At 34.2% G+C, this 18,837-nt stretch overlaps 1 protein-coding gene across 1 annotated transcript in view; it reads right to left on the minus strand.

Moving 5' to 3' along the window:
• LOC126781698 (phosphatidylinositol N-acetylglucosaminyltransferase subunit A) overlaps window positions 1-18,837 on the minus strand; it is a 357,458-nt gene that overhangs the window by 135,564 nt on the left and 203,057 nt on the right. The window lies entirely within an intron of this gene.

The raw sequence follows: 18,837 nt of genomic DNA on the forward strand, positions 1-18,837 counted from the left end.
ACCTATCCAGACGAGCTTGCACAAAGCTCTACCACAGTAAATCCATTGATAAAGCAATTTACGACACTATTGCATGAAATTGATTACCTTCGCGTAGGTTTGTATTGCGTATCATTTACATATTATCCGAGTTACATCTTGAATCGTCATCACTTTAATAGTCAAGTCTAACTAAAATAACGTTTTAATATGGCTAATATTCGAAAAAGTTTATGTGATAATCGCATATTCAATTAAATATTTACACCAGGGTCACCTTTTGAGTTAGTAGGGTTACTATATAAGTAAATATATTGAATCGAACGAAATATGCTATGAATAAAATAACAATTTTCACGTAAAATTATATGTTGTATTCGCTTTTTAATTTGATAATAGAATTATTATTAAAATAGGTATTTATATTTTATACAAGTACCCATTACAATCACTGATAAACATGAAGAGCACGTTACATACGTACAAAAATGATATTACTGGTAAGAAAATAAAATTTAAACCATACAATAGAATATTACCGTTTATGATCGCTGTACTGTGACATAGCACAGAGTCCACCGAGTTTTATTAATTTAAGCGCCTATATCATACTTGGATGCGAGGCTCATAATGAAGGTGTTACAACACCCCGCGGAGTCGTTGTATCCTCAACGCTTATAATATTTATAGTGAATTTACAACGATGTATCATACTAATTTTATAGGCGGGCGTTTGTCTTATTAACAAAATCTCCTTTTAATATCTACATTGATATATGTATTTTATAGCATTAGGCTTCAATGAAGATATCATTACATATTGTAAAACAAATAACCCCGCCGCGTCAGTCTGTTCGTCTGAACACATTACAAGAACTACCGAATGAATTTTCTTACGGTTTTTACCAATAAACGGAGTGATTCATGAGAAAAGATGAAGCTTATAATGCATTATGATTTTGTGTAAATTAGTTAAAATATGACGATGATTGTTGAAAATGTCGAAAAAAATCAAGCCGGATACGACTCGATGCTTTACGGACTGGAAATTTTAAAATTTTATTTTTTTACTACTCCTATTTATTCCTTTCCCATTTTTTACTATTATGCTTATTTCATATTCACACTCACAAATTTATATACAATTTGAACTTTGTCGCGATAGATATGTTTTTTTGAACTTCGTAACAGTTTTATAATGATTTATAATATCTAAATTGACCAAAGCTTGCTCAGATATAAAATGGTCAGTTAAAGAGTTATATAAAACTGAATAGGATAACATATATGCATTTACTACAATACTACAAAACGATTCTATACATAATTATATGTTTGATGTGCCATTAATATTTGATTCTATTTTAGCAAATTGAGAAATACAACATTAAATCCAAGTAAATTCTATGAGAATAATCCTCCTCGTCGATTTCAATGACCCTAGAAATCAATTATTACTTTATTAATTATTATTTTGTTTATGTAATTTAGAGTTAACAATACTATTTCTAACTTGGTCATCGATGATATAAAATTACAATTATTAGTGTCATGTTCTTAGCTTATACTTCAAAATCCTTACTTACATTAAAAATGCGAAAGTGAGTTTCTTTGGTACGTTTGTTGTTTACTGGTGGTAGAGCTTTGTGCAAGCTCGTCTGGGTAGATGCCACCCACTCATCAGATATTCTATATATTATATATATTTGAAGGGTGAGTGAGCCAGTGTAATTACAGGCACAAGCCTTCCTATTCTATAAAAAAAATCTTAACTTCTCAAACGATTATTAGGAGATTTTGTATACACATTGTCAGAGGTACAGAGTTCAGAGGTAGTACAAGCAGGCGAAGCAGCGTGCGGAAACTAGTTTACTAATAATGACAATCACAGAATTTAAGTTGCCTATAGATTGCACATATATGGGCTTTATAGTCATTAAATGTTTCACATTCAGCGAGTAAGCACTTTAGTCTATTCACTTTGGATGTCATAAACGATTCACTTCAATAGACTTTTACTATAATACCAAGACTGTTTCTATCGGTGTAGCTCGCACTAAATATACTTGAAATTTGTTATAATAATGTCATTGAAATAATTATATTACATAATAAATGTTATTATGTAGACAAGTTATAATTGATTTTTAATCAAAGATGCAATAATCATAATAGCTTTATTTGATTATATCGTATATTACGCGTGTACCTATTACATTAATTATAATTTATTTCAGTCATGCGCGTAGATTAATTATCATATTGTTATTATTGTGGTTATATCAAATTGATTGCTTTAAATTAATTAAATCGAAAGTGAGAGGTAACTAAAAATGTTTGTTTTTACGGTATTATCTTAGCATTTTTTTAAAAATTGTCTTTTATATATGTTGAGTACATTGTGATCAGCGCGTTCAACTTGCACTATTTTCGGTAGCGTTTTCCTCAAAACTATTAGCCTAAGTAATTCTTTTCAACTATTCATAAAAGTAGTGCATTAGAAAGTCAAAGTCGATTAACTATAATATTTTACAGCCTTATTTAAACATTACTTAGCGATTTTTAGTTAAACTCTGTTTTCTCTCTTTCTGTCATTATTGACTTGACATTTGAAAGAAGAAGACAGCATTGTTTATTACTTGCTAAGCAATGTTTATAAGTGAGACTGATAATTCTTACACGACTGTGGCAAGGTGGAGCGACGATTTAAAAAAAGTGGCAGATACGGGATGGATGTGGAATGCCCAAGATCGGGATGGTTGGCGTTCTATGGGGGAGGCTGTCGTCCAGTATTGGACGGCAAAAAGCTGAAAAATAAATAAATAATTTATTACTCCTAAATAATGTTTGGGTATTTTTGTATCGTAATAATAATATTTTATCAATCTTTCCATACTATACCAAATTTAATTTCGAAACAATTGTCTTTATTATGATCTAAGATCGTGAAGAAGTTAGAAATTAAAATAAGTTCTGATGTTATTTTTTTCTAAGATATGTATATTTCAGCAGCAGACCTAGAAAAATTATGATTTATAAGTAAAGTAAACTATAATTGAGTTTTGTTTTAAAATTGAACACGAATTAAATAAAAAAACAAAAATAAAATGTTTCCCGAATAAAGTATCCAAAAAATTTAAATAAAAAAACAATCATTCTGAGTAATGCATGCTTACACGCGATGGCAATCACGAATCGCTGGAATGGTTTATTGAACGAAATGTCTCCGTTCGTTTAATTAAAATAATTGCGAATCTTTTAAATTAAGCGCAGTAACGTGAAAAAAACATATCGACGCTCCCGATAAAGTGCTCTTGGGTCTAACGGAGTATTTCCATTAATTGAATTAAATTTTGTAATACGTTATAGGCGAACGTAAGCTGTCAAAGATTTTATTAAGGTTTGCGTTATTAGATATTAACTTGCTTATGAAACTTGCGAGAGAAAACATCGTGAGGAAACCTGCATGTCTAATTTCATCAAAATTCTGCCACATGTGTATTCCACCAACCCGCATTGGAGCAGCGTGGTGGAATAAGCTCCAAACCTTCTCCTCAAAAAGGGTGAGGAGGCCTTAGCCCAGCAGTGGCACATTTACAGGCTGTTACTTACTTACTTACTTACTTATGAATACTATTTACTATGGTAAATTTTAATAAGCGAATGGATTTTTTTTCCTTTTTCCCCTGTTCTTTTCAATTCTAAGGTGCAGCTTCGATTGCACAAGATCATTTTAAATTCTACATTTAGAATTTTACTTTTACTTTTATATACTTTATTGATGTTTGTGGAAAATTTTAAAGTGAGATACCATTCATCATATTATATTGTACCGCTAAACAGCAAATCTCAGTTTACATAACATCTTACTTTCCTAGGTGTATATTGGCGGTATAAGGGACGGTTAATATTAAAAAAAAAACACATTATCTTTAAAAAATCTAGTTTTTTTGTCAGTTGCAGTTTCCTTTTTTTATGCATCTTTTGTTTCTTTTCTTCTCAGAAAGTATTTTATATCTAATCCCATTATTAAAAGCGAAATTTACAAGGTATTACTATCGAAAAATCTTAAATATATTTATTAAAAATATTACAAGACCGACAGTATCTACTAGTCCTTCCACGAAGAATAAATGATACAAACATCAAAACAGTCGTAAATAAAAGTCGATTTTACAAAAACCTTATGTCAGACGAACGAGTTCACAGTGAAAACGTTTCAGATCGCATCGCGTGCATTTTCTTCAACAAACTGAAATTCAATCATGCACCCGATGTTTGTAGCGCTAAAATTGTAACGGCGAATTTCGTCGTTTTCCATTTTTCGCGTTCGCACCACTCGCCTGATAATTGACACTGACACAATGCACCACTGAGGCGGCCGTGTTGTAATATCGAACGCGACAATTGGTCGGCTTGCAATATTACTCGTTTTCGTCGCACCGTGAAATATTGGTCGTTTATTGCCACTTTCTTTTACTTTTTATTACGAGTACCATTCCACGGCTATTAATCCATGTTTATTAATATTTCAAATGCGAAATGTATGTACCTTGTTACTCGTTATATAATAACTTGATGAATGTTTTGTTGATTAATATAAATGATTCACGCTAATCCTTCAGCAAACCCGTGTTAGATGGAGTAACAAACAAAATTTCCAAGTCCATGACATACTCGTATGGCCGATAAAAATACGTATCATGTTGTTGCCAGTACGGTACGAATTAGTTTCTAAGTAGATATATCTACGTAAAAGTAAGAAAGTTCTAAGTAAAAACAAATAATAAGTTATAATCACTTGACTAATTCAATATATCATGTCTTATTTTCCTTATAAATAAAGTAACAAGCAATGACAATGTAAAATAAAAAAAAGTATTAAATCAATATGAAATATGAACATTAATTCAAATGATAAATAATTTTAATCATTTTATTTAATTAAATAAATAAAAATAAAATAACAAAATAGCATATAGATCTTTACGGTTTGAATCAAATGATAAAAACACTGTACATTTTTTCACTCTCATTAAAGATAGCAATCAAATACACGTTATGTAAAAGGAAATTAATATATTTTTCTTAATAGTAACATTACATACATACAACAATTATTAATAATGTCCCACTGCTGGGCTAAGGTCTTCTCTCTTTTTTGAGAAATTCTTCTTGGAGTTTCTTGGCTTGGAGTTTTCTAGACCACGCGTCTCCAATGCGGCTTGGTGGATGCACGTGGTAGGTTTTTATCTGTTTAAAAAAAAAATAAGCACACGAATTCAGTGGTGCTTGCTCAGGTTTGAGCTCAGAATCATAATCATTAATTTTCACGTTTTGTAACTACCGGGCCATATTTATATATCGATGTTAGTAAAATTCGATGATAGGTTAGAGTTCTGTACAATTTTGATATAATATCAAACATAAGACGTCTTGATAACCTAGTACGATTTAAGTGCCTTACTAAACGCACCACAAGCGCTATAAATCTCGTCTTAAGGAGCTCCGCACCTCACATGCTTTATAAGCGCCGTAGATCTCCGTTTATCAACCATTATTTTGTATTCTCTTATTTATGCATCCTTATACTTAATGTTTTATGTTATTAACCTTTTTAACTTTTTACTGGTGGTAGAGCTTTGTGCAAGCTCGTCTGGGTAGGTACCACCCACTCATCAGATATTCTACCGCAAAACAGCAATACTTGATATTGTTGTGTTCCGGTTTGAAGGGTGAGTGAGCCAGTGTAATTACAGGCACAAGGGACATAAAATCTTAGTTCCCAAGGTTGGTGGCGCATTGGATATGTAAGCGATGGTTGACATTTCTTACAATGCCAATGTCTAAGAGCGTTGGTGACCACTTACCATCAGGTGGCCCATATGCTCGTCCGCCTTCCTATTCTATAAAAAAAAAAAAAAAAAAAAAAAAAAAAAAAAAAAAAAAAAAAAAAAAAAAAAAAAAAAAAAAAAAAAAAAATTAGTATTAGTTTAACTAAACTGCTAACTTTTCAGATAACATAAATCAATCAAAATATGATTATATATTACATTTATTGTACTCGAATGAAGTTTAGAATTATATTTTTTTAAGTATACTTTTACTTAACCTTCCTCAATATATATAGTTTTTTTAATTTTTTGGAATGTTCCACATCTAATTTCAATTCCGATTCATTGATGAGATTTAGCTACTATTCTTAAAACCATTCCATGACGGAATGATTTTTCTAATAATATTTTTAATCTGTATATTTAACAGCCTTACATATTTAAGCGTTTTTAGGAAGTGTTTAGCTAACCCTTTATTCCTCTTTTTCTGTAAACACCGATTTAATAATCAAAAGAAGGAGACACAACATTGTTTAACTACTACGTAAATACGCCTGGAAATGTCTCACTGTTGAACAAAAACCTCCTTTCTTGAGCGAAAGATTTAGACCCTACGTCACGCCAATGCGACTGCACTGGAATTAATCATGAATTAATTAATAACCCAATACACAACATATATAAGTAAGATCGTTAATGTACACATCGTGATACATATATATCATTAATTCATTTGTTATTTGTATATGTGATATTCAAAGTAACAATTAATTTTTTTATACATTCATTCAATCTATCAGCAAGGAATATGTTGGACAAAGATTTGACTTCATAATCGTGTTCTCTTTGTTTTCTTATATTAACTATTTTAAAGAAATTGGAAATTGTGATAAAGGAAATATTTAATTAAAGCTTGAAAATTCTTAGCATCAAAAGCTCGTTATAGGTTTAACGGTTTGCTTGTCTGGCCGCAACCGCAAGCTCAGTTAAGCAAAATGTTTAAACTCTTTATGTAAAAGTCAGAATTTATAATTTTATTAATATATTTTAGGAATATTATTACGATCTTTAAAAACCAAGATGTAAAGTCGCTTGAACACGTGAATCTTAACCGAGGGTGTCAGATTCGAACCCAGCTAGCACTACTGAGAAAACTCGATGGTTATGTTGAGCTATTAAAACTATTAAATTATGTTGATCATCGTTTTTGAGGCTGGAGGCGTACTGACTAAGTAGGGAATGCTTAGTACTGTTAACGGCACCAGTGCCTACGGTCGGTGATGACCACGTAACTTTGCCCTTCCGCCTACCAATGATATAAAAAAATATATAATATATAAACATTCGGCTTAAACTAAAGCAATATTTTTTAAGTTTATATGTACGTATTTTAGAGTATTTTAGATCTGTAGTATAGTGACAGTATTTAAATGTATAAATTTGTAGTGTAGACTATTGATAGCATACGTATAAACCTTGGTGGTTTTTTAGCTGCTATCATTATGTTAATTTTTGTATTGTTATTTAAATGGATACATAAATAAAAAATAAAAAAAGTATTTATCAACTGCTACGACTAGTAAGATTTGACTATGCAGGGCGGTATGTATTATGAGGCTCTTAGTGTTAAAAATAGATAACACTAAAAGCCTCACAATGATACTAACATTATTAGCTATATTTGATCTATTTATGACTAACTTTTTTTTTAATTCAAATTACTCATGTTTTGTACTAAATGGACACTCAATATTAAAAACGAAATTAATATATAATTATATTAACATATAATTGCTTATTAATTCCAGCAAAACGTTAAGCTTACCTCACATTCGCCGCACGAACACTAATTGGTATTACTTGTACGTAATAATTAATTGTAACCAAATTGACATATAATATCATAATTATGTATGTAATAAAGAGCTAATGCACTTTTTTACCGCTTTCATAAAAAAAAGGCTGACGCACATCTCAAGAAGTATGGGTATTTGCAGAGATTTAATTAAGTAACAACATCGGCATTGACTGGTGGTAGGGCTTTGTGCAAACCCGTCTGGGTAGGTACCACCCACTCATCAGATATTCTACTGCAAAACAGCATTACTTGGTATTAGGTTCCGGTTTGAAGGGTGAGTGAGCCAGTGTTATTACATGCACAAGGAACATAACATCTTAGTTCCCAAGGCTGGTGGCTCATTGGCGATGTAAGTGATGGTTAACATTTCTTACAATACAAATGTCTACGGGCGTTGGTAACCACTTACCATCAGGTGGCCCATATGCTCGTCCGCCTACCTATACTATAAAAAATACATTCTGTTTAAATATAAGTAATATTAACAGTATAGTCTAGGCTTGCAATGTAAGCACTAATCCGTCTTGGACTAGCGTGGTAGAGTAAGCATTCTACCGCGCATCTTTATCATCAAAAGAAAAACTTTATCCGATTAATTTGGGTAAGGTGAATATAAATAATGAGAGCTTATTAGTATTCAAAGAATATTTTAAGGGAAGACATATTTTTTGCTGTAAGTAGTTTTCGTGAAAACATATTGATCCTTTTTTTATTTTCATGTTTAATCAGAAAAACTAAATTCAGAAATCTAATAACTGTAATAACAAAACCTCCGAGTCGATTTGGACACAAGAGTATTACGTACTTTAAAAAGTTATATACTATGAAGACTATAGTAACAGCCTGTTAATGTCCCACTGCTGGGCTAAGGCCTCCTGAGTTTATTCCACCACGCTGCTCCAATGCGGGTTAATAGAATACACATGTGGCATAATTTCGATGAAAATAGACACATGAAGACTATAATTAAAGATTATAATTTGAGACAACATAAATAGTCTCAATTGCTTTAGTCAATGCATCTAAACTAAAACACTAAACAAGTTTTGTTTAAACATTTTCGTATATAAAACAACGAGAACGCTAGTGACGTATGTACAGCGATTATAAAGGTTTAAGGTGTGGGATGAAACAGATTTATGATACACCTGGGAACGCTTAATGGGCCACTAAGTCAAGGTTGCTCACCGATTGACTTATTACACCTACAATTCACGAGTTTACATTTTGAGATCGCAATAGTATACCGTTCGAATTTACCAATGGTATATTCATTTTTTTATCGATTTATTTTATTAAGGCATTCAAAATAACCAACTTAATACCTAATCCCTAGTTATTCAATGCTTTGTCTTCTTCTTTTGAATGTCAAATTAATGATGATAGAAAGTGACAAATTGTTGTGTTAGTTATTAACCAGCAATACAATAGAACGTTAACATTTTCGTTTCTCTTACACGTTCGTCGTTTGATTAGTATTACTTACAGTGCCAATCTCTATGGGCGATAGTAACCAGTTACCACCAGGTGGCCCATGTACCCGTCCTACTTATGCTATAAAAAAATCACGTGATTTAGTCACTGTGCCATTGCAATTTGTGAGTATTTTACGTAATAAATTACTTTTATTCGATCTTTGCGTATGTTTTCATTAAGATAATGAAGGAATTAAAATTATTATTTAGTTGTTTCAACGGGCATACGGCAGAATGGGTTGTTAATGTCTTCGGACGGCGGCAATTTTGTTTAATTGTCAATTATATTCAAGCTTTGACCTCGAGATTAGCAGACTTCATGTATAGATTTGTTGAGTAGTTTTTGAAATATTAATAAAAATTATAAACTTTTTTGGAAAAAAAATGACTTAGTTACAAATTGTCATGATGTCGCATAATTTACGATATTCAGATCCAAAATACTTTTTATTCTACATTCCTAATATTTTCTTATAACCCGAGGCATACGGCAGACGCGATAAAAATCATTGTATTGGAGATTTTCTATTACATTTGCTTATATAATGCGACATATATCAAAAAGTATCGTTTGCGATACCCAAGGGACGCGAGCGCTGATCGTTCTGTCAAAATTTCTTTTTTATTTTAATTTACGATTTATTACCTACATTTACATTTCAATTTAAAAGTAAAATAAATTTGCACTAAGTATTTAACTTTTTTTGATCATTTATAATTGTCAGGCAGATGATGAAATGTTTTTTTTTTTTTGTTGCCTGCTTGTTTGGTAAGTGTTCACACACAACAACATTTGCTAACATTCTTGTTAATATTATCGCAGTAATAAATAATAACTATTTTTCACACCGTCAAAGTAACGCCAACCATTTTATGACCTTTATGCTTTTAAAATTCCACCTTACAAAAACTATACGAAATGCGTGCGCGAATGTATACATACGGTATTATGTGTGTATGCGAGTGTGTGTTCGTGTGTGTGTGTGTGTGTGTGTTTTTATTTGCGAGTATGCATATGCGTAAAAAACAACCTCAGTTTCACTATACATCAAAGTACTGAGCCAATTTATTAAAATATCTTTAATGTTGTGTGGTTGGATACATTTTTTACTTTGTATTGGTCATTTCATTTGTTGTAAAGTCGAGGCTCGATTGTTTCGTAGTGTCTTTGTGCAAAAGTGCTTTTAGTTGTAAATAGTGGACTGCGACCATGTGTCACTATTATTCATATAACAAAGAAGGTGAGATGCAATTATAACCATCTGGTGAATGAATTGTAACCAATGCTCTAAAAAAGTAAATTAAAAACAAAACACACATACTTAATCCTTTAGTACTAACAATGAGTAAGTATACATAAAGGATGCATACATTTTAGACTTGCACTGAAAACTTTAAAGTGATATATAGATGTTTTTTCAAATCAAAAAAAAATATTTATTTAAGTAAGTTCATAAAGGTACTTTTGAATCATCGTATCCTAGGGGCTCCCGTAGCTTCTGGCGTCTGACCAAGTCTGTGCAAAACAATTTCTGCCAACCTTCGCTGCCACCGCTCAGAAATCCGGACGGATCGTTAGCTCACAGTCCGCAGGAGAAAAGCCGACCTCCTGGCTAAACTCTTTGCCGACAATTCTGTGATCGATGATTGTAGTGCGCAGCCACCAACAATACCTTCATGTGGCCACACGATGCCTGACATCAAAATCAGGCAACGTGATGTGCGTGCGGAGCTGCAATCACTCGATATACGGAAAGCTAGCGGTCCCGATGGAATACCAGCCATTGTGCTGAAGAAGTGCGCGGCGGAGCTGTCTCCTGTGTTAACGCGCCTGTTTCAACTTTCTCTCTCTTCGGGATGTGTGCCGGAGGCTTGGAGAAGAGCTAATGTGCAAGCGGTTCCCAAAAAAGGGGATCGGTCTGACCCGGCAAATTATCGGCCTACAGCTATCACCTCAGTACTTTGTAAGGTGATGGAACGGATTTTAAACAACCAACTGATCCATTACCTAGAAGATCACTGTCTAATTAATGATCGTCAGTACGGGTTTCGACCAAAACGGTCCACAGGTGATCTTCTAGCGTACGTAACGCACCCCTGGGGTGAAGCTATCGACAAGCATGGAGACTCGTTGGCTGTCAGCCTCGATATCTCCAAGGCTTTCGACAGGGTCTGGCACAGAAGTCTTCTCTCCAAGCTATCGGCATATGGTCTGCCTGCTCAGCTATGCACCTGGATTGCCAGCTTCCTACACAAGCGTAGCCTTCGTGTTTTAGTAGATGGTTGCGCTTCACAATTCTATGTAGTGAATGCTGGCGTCCCCCAGGGATCTGTGCTATCTCCCACACTCTTTCTTTTGCATATCAATGATATGCTCTCTCTTGGGAACATACATTGCTATGCAGATGATAGTACAGTGCATGGTGGATACCACGGACGCGCAGTGGCTGGGCGGGCGGAAACTGAGGAGAGGCGGGAGAATCTTGTTATTGAACTCGATAGGACATTAGAGCTCATCGCCAAATGGGGTTCTGATAATCTTGTTGAGTTTAATGCCAAGAAAACACAGGTGTGCACTCTCACAGCGAAAAAGTCACCATTTTACCCTCATCCCTCCCTCTGTGGCACACCGCTGATGATACAAAGCAAAATCGCCATGCTGGGGATAGACGTTCGCTGCGACCTTAGTCCAAGGGATTACATCGAGGCTATTATAAAAACAGCTTCACGAAAACTCGGAGTTCTGAACAAGGTGCGGCGTTTTTTCACGCCACAACAACTGTGCCTGTTATACAAAACACAGGTACGGTCTTGCGTTGAATATAGCTCGCACCTTTGGGATGGCTCCGCTAAGTACCTAATGGAGGCCTTGGACCGGTTGCAGCGACGTGCAGTACGCATTATTGGCGACGTAAAGGTCACAAACACCCTTGAACCTTTACAATTGCGTCGCGAGATAGCAGCACTGAGCGCTTTCTATCGTCTGTATCACGGCGAGTGCTCTGAGGAATTATTCTCTCTAATTCCTGCTTCCCTCTTCCTTCTTAAGTCCACGCGAGCTGGTTCTCGATGTCACCGCCTAACTGTGACATCAATTCCATCGCGCACAAAGAAATTTGGCAACTCCTTTCTTTGTTGCACTACCAAAAAATGGAATTCCTTACCAGCTCACGTGTTCCCCTCCTCTTACAACCCGGGTTCCTTCAAACGAGGCGTGAAGAGGCATCTTGCGGACCGACAAGGCGGGGACGGCTAGTACAGAACATTCTTCCCGACTGTACTGGCCGTCGTCGCGTTTGGACTCTACTACCACTTACCATCAGGTGGAGTAGAGTCATTTGCCATCCCGGGACATATAAAAAAAAAAATCGTGTATTTATTTTAAAAATGAGGTTACCACCGTTTCAAAATGTAGATTCCAACAGCAACCGGCAAGAAAATCATTAGTTATATAATTAACTCCTTATTTATCATGTATATAATCTTGTTTTATTATATAAAAGCGTAGTCATTCAACTTATAAACGTAGCTTTAGCTACTGTACTATAGAATAAAGTAATGACGACGACGTCTGAAAGTTTAGTGGAGCGAACTCTAAGTAAATTTTATGTAAGAAATAACTAGTGTTATTTGCGTAATGAAATTTCTTTGAGAACAATCTTTGAAATTAAAGACAATGTTTCTTATTAACTACAGAAAATTTAAATTTGAATTGAACGGTATTTAATCTAAAGACATTTAAAAGCAATTTAATACAATTACTTTCAAATAAAAAAAAAACTAAAAATTGAAACGTTCTTCACAAATAAAAAAATGCACTAAAAACAAATGTTTTTAGTAAAACAAGTCTTTTTGTAAGCACTTATTACTCAATACGTTGAAGTAAGACTCATAGTAGTATGCATATCCTGAGTCAATATAGAATACGAAATGTATACTCGAGGGTATTCAAAAAAATACTGTGTCACCCCATTCTAAAGTCAATGCAAGCCAAATCACAGTCAAAAATTGGGCTTAAAAAATATGGAAAACATGCAAGGTGTAGCGATAGTTTCGTTAAAAATTCAAAGCTTAACCCATTTTAATCCATCACGTTAAACTTGTTAGTTAGATGGGTAGAGTTGTCTAATATTCATAGAACAAATTGAAATTCATGTAAGGTTATTTGTACATATTTTAAAATATTGTACATATTATAAATTTTCCATATCATAAGGGTGAGGTAATTTTATTTGTTCAACTCCATTACGACAACCTCCCAAGACGAGGTGCGTTCTTGCAAACATAGGACGTTCGTTTGAGCCCTCAAGTACGTTCTTGTTTTCTCGGCTGAGTCTCGCAAAAGGTAATGTTGTTGAAAGACAATACGATTATTTTATGTGAAATTTAGAGTATTTTTTTCGAGAAAATTTTATTCTTTTATATTTTTGATCAAACAGAACCATTGAAAATATAATGAAGTTATACATAGTAGTACTAATTAGTAACAGACTGTGAATGTCCCACTGCTGGGCTAAGGCCTCCTCTTCTTTATTTGAGGAGAATGTTTTCGGAGCTTATTCCACCACGCTGCTCTAATGCGGGTTGGTGCAATACACACGTGACAGAATTTCAGTGAAATTAGACACATACAGGTTTCTTCACGATGTTTTCCTTCACCGTCAAGCACGAGATGAATTATAACACAAATTAAACACATGAAAATTCAGTAGTGCTTGCCCTGGTTTGAACCCACGATCATCGATAAGGATTCACGCCTTCTTACCTATGGGCCATCTCGGTTATACATACTAATAATATATTATTTTAAGCTTTGATTGAACTGGATTTACCCATGCAAAATGATATAAAAGAGCAATTTTGCTTTATACCCTCTTAAAGTATAGCTGTACCTCGCAACACAACCGCGCCCCTTGAAGCCTAATTTGGGTTATCTTTTATAGGATTGCCTCTCTTTTCGTAACTAATGTAAAATAAAAGATAAATTTACTGATAATCGAATTACGATAAAAATTAATAATTCAATCGAGATAAATTAATTGATCGACATAACTGATCGACCATCAATCGACAATCTTACTTAAAAATATTTATTTGCCTGTTGGATCGTAGATTTTGCACCTCTGTTTCCAAATATATTTTTGTATCATTAACTGTAATCAAGTCTGTTCGTAATGAAAACTATTAATAATGCAGTTTATTTTAAAATAATTACTTATTTCCGATTAAAAAATATATAATTTTATGAATCATATGTATTGTTACCAAGATCACATAACATCAAAGGAATTATCGAATAGAAAAAAATTAATGAATTTGTATAGTCCAAGTTGAAAATTTCTGAAGCAACGCTTTAATTTACATTTTTACGTAAAGAAGGTTGATGACACTGTTAGAAAATAATCAAAAATTCATTAAAATTGTAAGACATATAAATCAATAATCATATCTTGTTTTGAAAATTTGTCTGAATCTGATATAAATCTGCGCCGAATACTGCCGCTTCACGAATGCATGATGAGTGCAGATAAGCTATCCAGAGCATAAATCTGTCTGTGATGACTACGCGATGAAATATAATATATTTAATTCATTAATGGGCGTTGGAGTAAATTTTGAAAAATAAATATATTTCGATATATATTCGTCAAATAAAGTGCAGCCGTTCAATGGTGATACAATATCTATCTAGTATCAATCATTCTTAATAAACGCGTATAAAAAATCCGTGATAACGATATTAGTTGCTGACATAATTCACTGCATATCACGTTTTTAACGTTTTATTAATTACATTTTTGCTCGATTACGTTACCACATCGCTATTCACTTGCTGCACTTTTATGAACAACTCCAATTCGGACAACAACTTGTGTACTCAGCCATTTCCCTTTGGTGCTTTACTAAATTGATACACTCCAAATTCTAATAGTACGGGTATCTTCCTAGTGGAACTCAGGGTACTTATTGCACTATTATACGAGAACGCTTTTAGGTGGGCACTTGCAACTGCTGCTCTGACGATAACGGCTTGGTCGTAGCATATTAGCATTCCAATATTTTTCCCCAGCTATCGAAATATTAATTAACGTTGAAATAGATAAGCATCAATATTTTAATGTAAGAACTGGAATGAATTTTTTATTAATCTGAGAGGTTAAAGAGACCCTTCTACGACCATCACAAGTTTCAAAGAGCTTGCAAATAATAGTATCCTCAAAAAAAGATCACGTTCACCTCGTTACATACTTACAGCATCCACACCATCTTTTTTCAAGTGACTATTCAAATATCTTGCAATATCTCTTAAGCTCCTGTTTCAAATTGTAAAATATAAGATTAAATATAATTGATTAAGGTTAATATAATTGAAAAAGCCGAGATGGCCTAGTGGTAAGAACGCGTGAATCTTAACCGATGATCGTGGGTTCAAACCCAGGCAAGCACCGCTGAATTTTCATGTGCTTAATTTGTGTTTATAATTCATCTCGTGCTTAACGGTGAAGGAAAACATCGTGAGGAAACCTGCATGTGTCTAATTTCATTGAAATTCTGCCACATGTGTATTCTACCAACCCGCATTGGAGCAGCGTGGTGGAATAAGCTCCAAACCTTCTCCTCAAAAGGGAGAGGAGGCCTTAGCCCAGCAGTGGGACATTAACAGGCTGTTACTGTTACTGTAATATAATTGATTTGTTTAAATAAATATGCTTCTGACGTCTATTAGTGAGCCTTATTATCAAAGCTTCTCATATGTCACATTAGATGCATTATATAAAAAGCCTGTGACACATCCAACTAAAATTAAAGCTTGTCTGAGTGGGCACGACATTATCAACCCGAACCGAGCCAACTCGACTCTATGCAAATAACACAAAAAATAAAACTTATTATAATAAATATTATAATTCGCATTAAAGTAGCTCAGGACAAACAACACACATAGTAATATATTTGTTTAGGGTAACAAGCCTGAATGCAAAGTTTTGTGTCATCTAAATGATTTTTCCTTTCCTTAATAGGCATATCTCTTGATAACTTGGTAACTTCTATAAAAAAATATCTTGTATATAGAAGATAATAATAAAAATACTGATCCTAATTCTTCTGAACTCACAAACAGAAAAATAACGTAATGAATTATCTGAATATGGTTGCTTTTTCAACAAGGTGCTGTAGATCTTGTGTAGTCTATATTATGTTATAATTTTTAGAAGAATTATGATAATGATTTTGTTTATGCTATATTTAATACCACTCTCTCTGATAACTACATGATCTTAGTAATAATAATATCTAATGTTTTATCCGTGCAGTGACGGAGAAAGAATACATTTCACTGCCCCTCTCTTTCCCATGGGTGTCGTAAGAGGCGACTAAGGGATATCTGAGCGACCATCTGCTCATCTGGTGGTAGGATGCTAACATCCGCCTGGCTTGTTACCACCGTACGCATGGTGAAAAACTCGTGAAGTGGTTTGCAGCCGCGTTTCGATTTCAGCCAGCGTACAGCCAGTGCCCGAGCGAGTATTGCCGCGATGGGTGTTGGTCCAGTGGAGACGGCTGTTGAACCAATGCCGGAGGAAACTGTATTGACCTGCTAGACAGGGAGACCTGAAGAAACGGATGTTCCGCTGGCCGCCCGTGGCATAGTTCAGGGGCCCGAGCGTGCCTAACCAGCTCGCGAGGCTGCCCCACCAGGCCACGCATAAACTCGGGGTGGACCGTCGTGCCGGTTGGTGACCGGAAGGTGGGGTCCCGGTGGCCACTTCCGGGGGGGTTCGGGGGCCCTTCCGTCCGGCGGATCAGTATATTTTCCCTTTTGGCAACCATTTGGGAAAACACGCCTCCATACTTTGCCCATCCCTATCGTGGCAATACGTCGCTCGCTTCAAAAAAATCGAAAAAATAATTTTTATCAGCGATGAAGAACGCCTTCTTAACTATGTTAAGTTTAAAATTGAAATATAACAATTATATGTGTTTTTTCTTACTAATAAAAAAGAGATGATAAACTAAAAGCAAGCGAATTTTTATCCTTACATTATAATTTGACGCTTTCAGAAGCAGGAAATATATTTCACCGATTTCATTTCATCTAATTGGTTTCAAGTAAAATCTTTTACATTAAAAATATAACATAACAATATTGCTTCAATTTATTTTATATTAATCTTTACTGGTGGTAAGGCTTTGTGCAAGCTCGTCTGGAAAATACCACCCAATTATCAGATATTCTACCGCAAAACAGCAATACTTGGTATTGTTGTGTTCGGGTTTGAAGGGTGCGTAAGCCAGTGTAATTTTTTTTTATTTGGGCCACCTGATGGTAAGTGGTTACCAACGCCCATAGACATTGGCATTATAAGAAATGTTAACCATTATATCGCCAATGCGCCACCAACCTTGGGAACTAAGATGTTATGTCCCTTGTGCCTGTAATTACAGGTACAAGGAACATAACATGCCACTTACCATCAGGCGGCCGTCTGCCAGTCCGCCTACCTATTCGTAAAGAAAATATCTTATACTTAATTGTGACGATGAAGCCTATTTTAATGTACGTTATTATTGTTATTACAAATATATATTCTCGGTATAACAGATGCATTATTATAAATACATAGATCTATACAATCTCGGTACCGAAAACGTATCTCAAGCTATACGTATATCATCTATTAAGATGCTTGAGATACGTTCAGAAATTGTAGTGTTAGTTTGATATCCCTTATCCGCTTATCCCTTAGTACTTAGTACTCTATAAAAGAGTTCAAATAAATCAATTCTAATATACAAATAATTAGATCATCATCATATCATTGTTATAAAAGATTGTCATCTACGTCACATTATTCTTATAAATTCCCATTTAAAAAGAAAATCGGGTTCCATTTGAATCGAATATTGTACAATTTATCTAAAGCAATATCGTAACTTCTTTACATCGTTGTACTTTGCGTTATTGCTTTATTTAAAAAAAAATATAACGAGAAATAAACATTTTGCCGGCTTCACTTTCGCAAACATTTTGTCTGTAATTTACTGGAAACAAGGAAAATTTTAATGAAAAGGCTAGTGGCTGGAATTATTAAGTTCCGTTTCACTCTGATGCAGCGCTTACATCACGCGAAATATATTCATTTGCGTACACAAAATGAACATCACATCGTTAACTTTAATGTGGAGTATAATTATTAATTTTAACAATTTAAACATTTATATCGCTGATGCAAACATTCGGTTATACATATAACATCTTATGATTCTATAGTATTTATATGGATTCATTTTAAATTAGAGTTCGATGAACATAATAACTTCCTAAGACTGTACTCGTTAACACTAGTTTCTAAAGTAATTTACTGTTCTAGTTAAATAGGTATAATAAATCCTCCTTGGTCTAGTGGCTAGAAGTAAGGCCGAAGACCCGGAGGTTCAAATACCAGGTTGGGCCAATACAAAGTTATTCGGTTTTTCTGACGAAAATTCTCAGTAGCATCCCGGAGTCTCTGAGGCATGGGGCATGGGTACACATTCAAAGCAAGTAAAGCCACTGGTCCTGCGCTTGAATTATTATCGATCGTGTCGAATTGTCATCCCATCGGATTCTGAGAGTTAGGGAATAAAGAGTGCACCTGTGCATAAACATAGGTGTCCTGTGTAATATGTCCTGCAGTTGGTTAATTTC

Source organism: Nymphalis io, chromosome 4 (genome assembly GCF_905147045.1).
Source record: "Nymphalis io chromosome 4, ilAglIoxx1.1, whole genome shotgun sequence".
Taxonomy (NCBI): Eukaryota; Metazoa; Arthropoda; class Insecta; order Lepidoptera; family Nymphalidae; genus Nymphalis; species Nymphalis io.